This window comes from Tigriopus californicus, chromosome 1 (genome assembly GCF_007210705.1).
Source record: "Tigriopus californicus strain San Diego chromosome 1, Tcal_SD_v2.1, whole genome shotgun sequence".
In the NCBI taxonomy this organism is placed as follows: domain Eukaryota; kingdom Metazoa; phylum Arthropoda; class Copepoda; order Harpacticoida; family Harpacticidae; genus Tigriopus; species Tigriopus californicus.
This window is the reverse complement of record NC_081440.1, coordinates 14,590,228-14,597,952: the sequence shown is the minus strand read 5'-3', so window position 1 is coordinate 14,597,952 and position 7,725 is coordinate 14,590,228.

The window sequence follows — 7,725 nt, the reverse complement described above, 5'->3', positions numbered from 1 at the left end:
GGTTGGTCAAAAATGCGTCGTCTTTAATGAGTGACATAAAATGGCTATTTACTTACTTCGAGCGAGCCAGGCGGACAAACTGAATATATGAACTGCACTAGGTTACAGAAGACATTTACAGAAGACATTTGTTCAAGGGCAATGGCAAAAACTTAACAAAAAAAAGGTCAGTCTCTTTTGGGGAAAAGCGCGAAGTGTTAGCAATGCAAAAAGTGCAAGTGCACACAATTAGAAACTGAGCAAAAAAATGCATTTGTATGCTTTGAGTAATCCTAGCTGTCAAGCTCTATTACTTCAAGCTTAAGATGGGTTTGGGGTGCTAGAAGTCGACGCCTGCCCACCAAAGCCAGCCACTACATCAACAAATAATTCCTAAAGGCAGTGCCATTGTCTGGTATCATATTGGTTCTTCATCTGTGGGCGTGAGTAGCTTCTAAAAGGTTTGTTGACCAAGGTTGGGGAGGAGAATTGAACCGAGGACCTCTATGTGCTAACCCCTAAGCCACGTCTACTCTCTTTGGAAGGTTATCGTCTTGCTTCCGACGCCGGGGCTTGAACCCACGATAACCGAGGAGGAGGAGATTCTTGCCATGTTCGTGCTGCCTCTTGAACCGGTGAGCTTGTTGTAGCTTCCTGAATTACTGAAATGGTAACAAGTAGCATGAAGTTTCAAGGCTAAAACCACTTAAACCTGACCTATTAACAATAATATGTAATAGCTGAACGTCTGAAAAATAAATAGATCATTGGTAATTTTTGTATCAATAATCAATAGGTTCTTGTTGAAATTCCTTCAGATTGTTTTCCAAAATATATTATAAGCGATATGCGCCCTGTAAAACATCAAAAACGCATTTCATTTACGTACTACTATCTCGGCAACTCAAATAAGCATTGCTCTGCAAAGCATGCACAAGTTTCTGAACCTTTTTCCCAACCAAGACTAGTGGCGAAATTAGACCTTGGTGCAACGTTATCTTAGTCTTTTACTAGATAAAATCTGTTTTTTGATTGTATTTTTATTGATTTCCAGCCTAGTTCTTCATTAATTGGTAGGCCAGAATGGGTTTTTATGTGCTTTCTGTTTCATATTTGTTTCGCTTTCATTAATCGGTTTATTATCCGATATTAAGTAGCTTATAGTGGGAGGTGGCACAAAATCTCATTTACAAAATGCAAGTTGTCAACCGCACATCAAAATAGCTAGGTATAACTTGTTTTTATCTTTGTCATTGAGTGGTTTACATTTATGGAGAAAGACAAGACAAAGTTGTCAAAAAACAGCCGGTGTAATTAGATTGCCTTCTCTCAAACGTGATAGACATGTTTCACTTGAATATCTGGCCAGGTCATCCGTGTTCCTGTTTGAGCCAGTCTGTCTTGTTGTGAAAGCACTTGTCGATTACTAGACTAGACACACATTCACTGCCATTCATAGAGTTCACTATGACGAATATTACCAAACTCGGCCAGCCAGCCAGCCAAGATCCATTATTCGACGTCTGAAACGCGACCATCAGTCTTCTTCCACCCGAATGAACACTCACTCTGGATCGCTTCTACAATCTTGGCTACATTACGAATGAACCTCTTGGAGCAATGGTGGAAAGCTATGGTACTATGTACAAAATAGTACTAGTTCAGGATCATCGTTGAAAACAGGATGTTAGTCGTCATGAAAGCCGCGTTCTGATGAAGACGGATCAGATATCAGTTCAAACATGACGCAGTTCCACCGTCACCACTTTATAAAATGTACGTCAGATCTCCAACCTTTATCAAGATTCCAATCGGAACAAAAAGGTGAGAAGGCCTAGATTTTGATTTCAGGGTCCTTTGGAGATTGATTAGAATTCTTGACTTATTAAGATAAAGGACATAGCGGAGCAGGTATTCTTGCGTTTCGAAAGAAACTTTCTAGTTTGCTAAAGATATCTTGATGAAGAGCGAATTGTCGACATTTCGGCAAAAAATTAAGCAAGTTGTTTAAAACGCGATTCTTAATACTTTCTAAATAATAAGTCGGAAGCGCAATCAGAAAACTGTAACCATAAAATAACAACCCTTTTTTCTTTATTCCAAAAATAGTTATTTCGTTGAATGTTGGGTACGATGTACGTAGTTTTGTTTTTTATTCATTACGTGTATCCATTAGCTTTCACTACTAGTGCTGAAAAATATGAGCTAACCACAATTAGGCTGAACCTTTAGATATAAAAATATCAAGACATTGAAGACATTACCTCAGTAACATTTACGCCCCCAAGAGTACCGTTTCGTTTGAAAGCTACTTTTTTCGAGTCTTAAGGCTCATTCCATAATAATTACCTGATTCCTCTAACATCCAAATCTGTCCCTCTGAATGTGAAGACTTTCAAGGGTTGAGTCATTGTACTTGAGCGACAATACAGTGTATCTATCCTCCATGGAAGTGCGTAGATTATTAGTGATGCATTTCGTACCCTCCAAAACATCTCATATTTTGAGGATTCAGCACAATCGAAGATACAAACCGCCGTGGAAAAAACCGAGCGCAGCCGCTCTGTACGAATTGATATTCGATGAACCTTAAGTTCGACTGTATATGATTCAAGTACTTTGGATTTGCCAAATTGCTTGAATAGTGACAGGTAGGGGTAGTCAACAAATGGGCCAAGGCCTAACTGGTTTGAATTTTCACACTTTGGCACGCCCTGAAATTAAATTATTGGGAAATGGGATTTGGAAGAACGGTTGTCGCAACATTGCAACATTTTGCTGAGCTCAAAAGGTACAGAACGAATATCAGGCATCAAATTGATTGTGAGCGACCTTGAAAATAGAAGTTCAAGAGATGAAATATTGAAGTAATATTTACATTCAAAGCTAAAATATTAAAAAAGTACTCAATAATTGGCCAAATATTTGATATTTTTATGATTTATATTTCCGTTGAGCCAATATTGGTTTCTGAAGTTAATTAGGTTATGATACCATAACCAATAAAACTATTTTTTTCTATTACCAAACCAATGTTAAGAATATGACATATATTTTCGGAACAACAATGAAGTAAAAGAGCACATTGCGTTGAAAAGAGGCTTTATTAAATGGATTTTTTCTGTACTTTTACATCAATACAGAACGCAAACCATACAACATCATTAAATCTCAAATTTAGTGTTGTAAGTTAAATTCAAGCCGTTATCCCAACTTCTTAAAGTAAACCTTCCCCGAGGGTCTACATTCCAAATACTTTGAAAGGTATAGACTCTTTCAATATATGTTTGAAGACTATTTAACCGTCATTTAAAATGCTATCTTGTGGAGCGTAGAATATTTATCATTAGACCACTTATTTTAAATGTTAACCTTTTGAAAGTTAGTTGTTATTCTAACTTGCATTTGCTTTGAAAACATCGAGCTGTTTTTTTGGGGGATAAATACAATGCTAAGCCAAATAATAAAACTATATTTACCAATGTCAAGTTTGTCAAGTTCAGATCAGGGTTCCGACAAAATTATGGTACTGTAGGCAGGGCTAAATTTTCCAGGCAAAAAAAGTACATAAAAATGACTACTATTATCAAAATGCAATTATCAAGATGCAATATCGATGCTCTTTGGAGAAAAATTTTACAGCAAAGTGTCCAATTTCATGATTATTCGAAACCAAAACCGTTAATTTTGAGGAAATTTGGAAACAAAGCACCTGAATACGTACAAGTGCCAAAATGGCAAAATATTTAACGTGAGTATTTGACAATTTGATTAATTGTTTTCGGAGTCCCAGTAATGATTGCTCAAAATCCGTTTTAAGACATACACACGAGGCACATTTTGGAATTTGTGCTGGTTTGATATTTGGCGTTTAGGAGTAAGTACTTCAAAAAGCCATCCTCCGTAGATTACTTATTCCACCCTCAAATGATTCAAATTTCGAGGTTGAGTGAAAAAAATTAGGAAGAATCGAAATAATTGCCTGATACAGCATAATGGAACATGGCATATAGAAATGGAAAGTTGTGTATCAACCACAGACATGGTCTAAATAAATCGAACACATAGAATACAATGAACATGGAATCATCAAAAAACTTATTCATTACCACTTAAATCACATGCAAAAAAATTGTTGGGAATTGCATCCTAATCACATTCTTTTGTTGACCGAATCAACTAAAATTTTGGCATAATCTTTTGCCTGCATCTTTTTTAATTTTGCTCTCGAAGTTATTCCTGTCTGATGAAAACAGCACTGGTTTAATTTCAGTTTCACCTATTAGTTTTTTTATTTCCATATCCTGGTTTGCAAAATACCTACTTAAAAAATGCAACGAAAGTACAAAGTTTGTGCATTAAATGTATCTCTTTTACATTTGATCTTTGCACTTTTTGCTAATTTTAAGGCTTTTTCATGTACCCTTGTTAACCTCAACATTCGGAGGGTTTTATTGCTCTTGTGATTGGTGTTTATAAGTTTCCCCTGAAGAAAGGTCGTTGAGGTGAATCGAACTTGGAACCTCTTTCACACATTCTAGGAAACTGCGCTAAGCACTGTACATCTAAGATTCAAGAAGTCCATAAAATTTAGATTGTTAAAGCGCATTAAACCCTCAACATACTTAATGGTACCACTTGTATAAGTTAAACGATCACCTTACAATCTTACACTGAACAGTCAGCTATAATTCTGTGCCAATTATAAGTGGCTTTAATGTGTTTATTCATACTATTTATGCCACATAAATCTAACAAGCACAAAGAAAAAGTTTTGGCCTGATTTTTATTTCATTTTGTGAGTAAACAAGGCGAATATGAAACTCAAAAACTACATACGATCATATGCAGGCTCCAGTCGACTCTAAATCAAATGAAAGATAGGGACCAATGGTCTTAGTATCAATTTGGAAGTAGAATAAAATTGATTTACGTTGTATCTCTGCCAATGTTTGCACTTATTTGGGAGTCATCTAGTGGTGACATGTGAAGAATGCTATTTACAGCAGATCGAAAGATCAGCCATACCAGAGATACCTCGAGTGCGGAGGCCTCTCACTTATTCAGCTTTTTGCCAGATCTATGTCAATTGCTATTACTTTTCAATTGTAATTCAATTATTTTCAATTACATTTCAAGTACACTTTTTTACAAGAAGTAAAAGTCATTTTTAAATGGTTTACGAACCCTGCTTTGAAGTTTTCCTGCCACCTTTGTTTGCAATTTGCCCCCAAGGTTTATGTGTAACTGTTTTGTGATTTTAGTGGTATTTACTTTCCCTTTCGGAATGGCGCTAAAAGTGTTCAGAAAAGTTTTTTTTTTTTAAATAGACGTTTTTTGACCTTCTTTAACAAACTACGTTTGTACCTCTGTAAATCCCACGAGGATTGTTTGCATTTGCCTTTGTCTAAACCTCTCTCCATTTGGCAAATCGAAGGTTTGTCAATGACGCTAGAATTTGATGTGATAGATTTGTTCAGAGCATATACGTGTATAAGCGAGCAAAACATGTTTAGAAACAAAAGGTAGAAACCCAGTAAACGTAATGATTTTGATGCACTTCTAATGTTGAGAGCTACAATTCTTCTCGTTTACTTAAAATAGTCATGGTAAGCAACTTCTAATTTGTAATCAAAGTGGGTCTGTCTCAATTTGTCCCGAAATTCAATCCCCGTCTTTGATTTTCTTTTAAGATTATTAGTTTCTAATACAATGAATCATATTTTTGTATGGTTGCTATCGCTCTTTTATCCGACACTCTTTTTAGTGTCCCTAGTCATAGATCAATGCCCTAGGGAACTTTTACAATGAAGGTATGGATGGTCCTTTAAACAACAAAAGAGTTTCAGTCTCAGGGGAATTGAAGAAACCTTGCTTGGAAATGATAAAGGTGTCTCATTTGTTTGAAGATTGTTGGCCATCGAGGGAAACAAGCCAAAGCGGAAGTTTGTCATTTTTTTTCTCGGTTTGATTCAATCGATGCCAGTGGTTTTGCCCGTTTAATGACCAAAGTAACTTTGTTTGACAGATCAAATATTTTGAATAACTCTGACGATAGTTTGAATGACAATGGGAATTGAAAATGTCATTTTCAATCTGGCATACTCGTTAACGCTTCCGCCATGGTAAAGAAGCAACCGTACAAGAAGATATTTCGTAACAGCTAAGTGAGGTTTCAAGACATGCTGAGTTGAAATCAAAATTAACCTCAACAAGCTTATAATGATTCCCGAGTTATAAGTCGCATTCTCAACATATTACCACTAGATGACGCCATAGTGGTGCTCAAAAAGTGGACTCTAGCACCCGAGGCCCAAAAAACAAAATTAAACGAAAAACGAATTTGAACTTTTCAGTGTTCTATTAAAAATATGGAAATATTTCGATTGTTTCTTGATTTATTTTGCCAATTTCAGTGGCGCATGTTGATGTGAGAGTTTCTTTTGAGCAAGTCGGGACGATTTTGAGTCCATCCAAAAGACCTTATATGCGAAGACACCAAGTGAGGTAAGGGGTTGGGATCCCTTGCCATCTGATATGTGGTCCACTTGAAGACGATTTGACTAGACTTTTTTGGGGGGGGGGAACTGCTGAAAGACTATCTTGTGTGTGGTTCTTCAAGGGACCATTCTGGGCGCGAGACGTCCAATCTCCTCACAAGGGTGCTTCTAGGAGATCGAGTGGGTGTTGGGGGGTGGAGGGGAATACGACGCTCATCATTAAGACAAAATCAGACGGAACATTTGTTTTTTAGGTTCCTTAGTGAGGAGCATAATGGAAGGGTCCATTGTAGCAAGCACAAGCTGAAGCCAGCTTGAAGCTCTCAATGGCGAAGGGCAGGTACTTATCATAAGGATCGTAGACCAAGAATCGGTGATAAATGTGCTTCTGCAGACATTTGGACTCGTAGCACTTGGGGATCAGGGGGCAAGGAGATCCGGGGGCGGCACAATGTTCCACACGAGCGGTCTGGGTCAGAGTCTCGTAATGAGCCTTGACATGGTTGACAACGATTCTCCACTTGCCATGGACATTGATGGCACGGAGGGGNATAAGGGTGGACAAAGGCGGACAAAAGTGTCCAAAAATATGAGCTTTTAAAACTACAAATTTAAAGGAAATTCCACATGAAACCTATCCTTTACTTCAAAGATTGCTCATTAATGGTTCCAAGAGCAAAACAAGTTCTTAAAACCTATGCCATATACCTCAAACATACCCCAAAAGATATTTGAAACCAGGTTCTTCATTCTTTTTCTGTCCTTAGATTAGAAAGCAAGCAAGGAGCAACAGCTCCTTCTCGTTGAATACAGCTTTTGCAAAGCATTCAACAATTGGACTAGCTTAACATCATATTCTGGTTATATGACTTTATTTATTCAACATTATTAACTTTTTTGCAACAATATTTTTGTTTGAAATCAACAGTCATTTGGGGTTTCTTCTCAAAAAGTGCAAATACTAAACATTGAACATCTTACCGATTGCTAGAATCTAGTAACGACATATTTTCCTAAATATATGTTTTTTTCCATAAACCAGTTAGTTGAGACATTGTTAGGCATATTATTTAACTTTTAAAGATACGTTTGATGTCAGGAAATGAGAAAAGACACTATGTATTTTAAAGAAACATATATCTTGGATCTTAGATGTAGGATAAAAGCGTAATTCATGTACTCCTTACAAATAAATTATGTATTGCAAATATAAAAAGTATAATTGGATATTTGATATACAATTGCT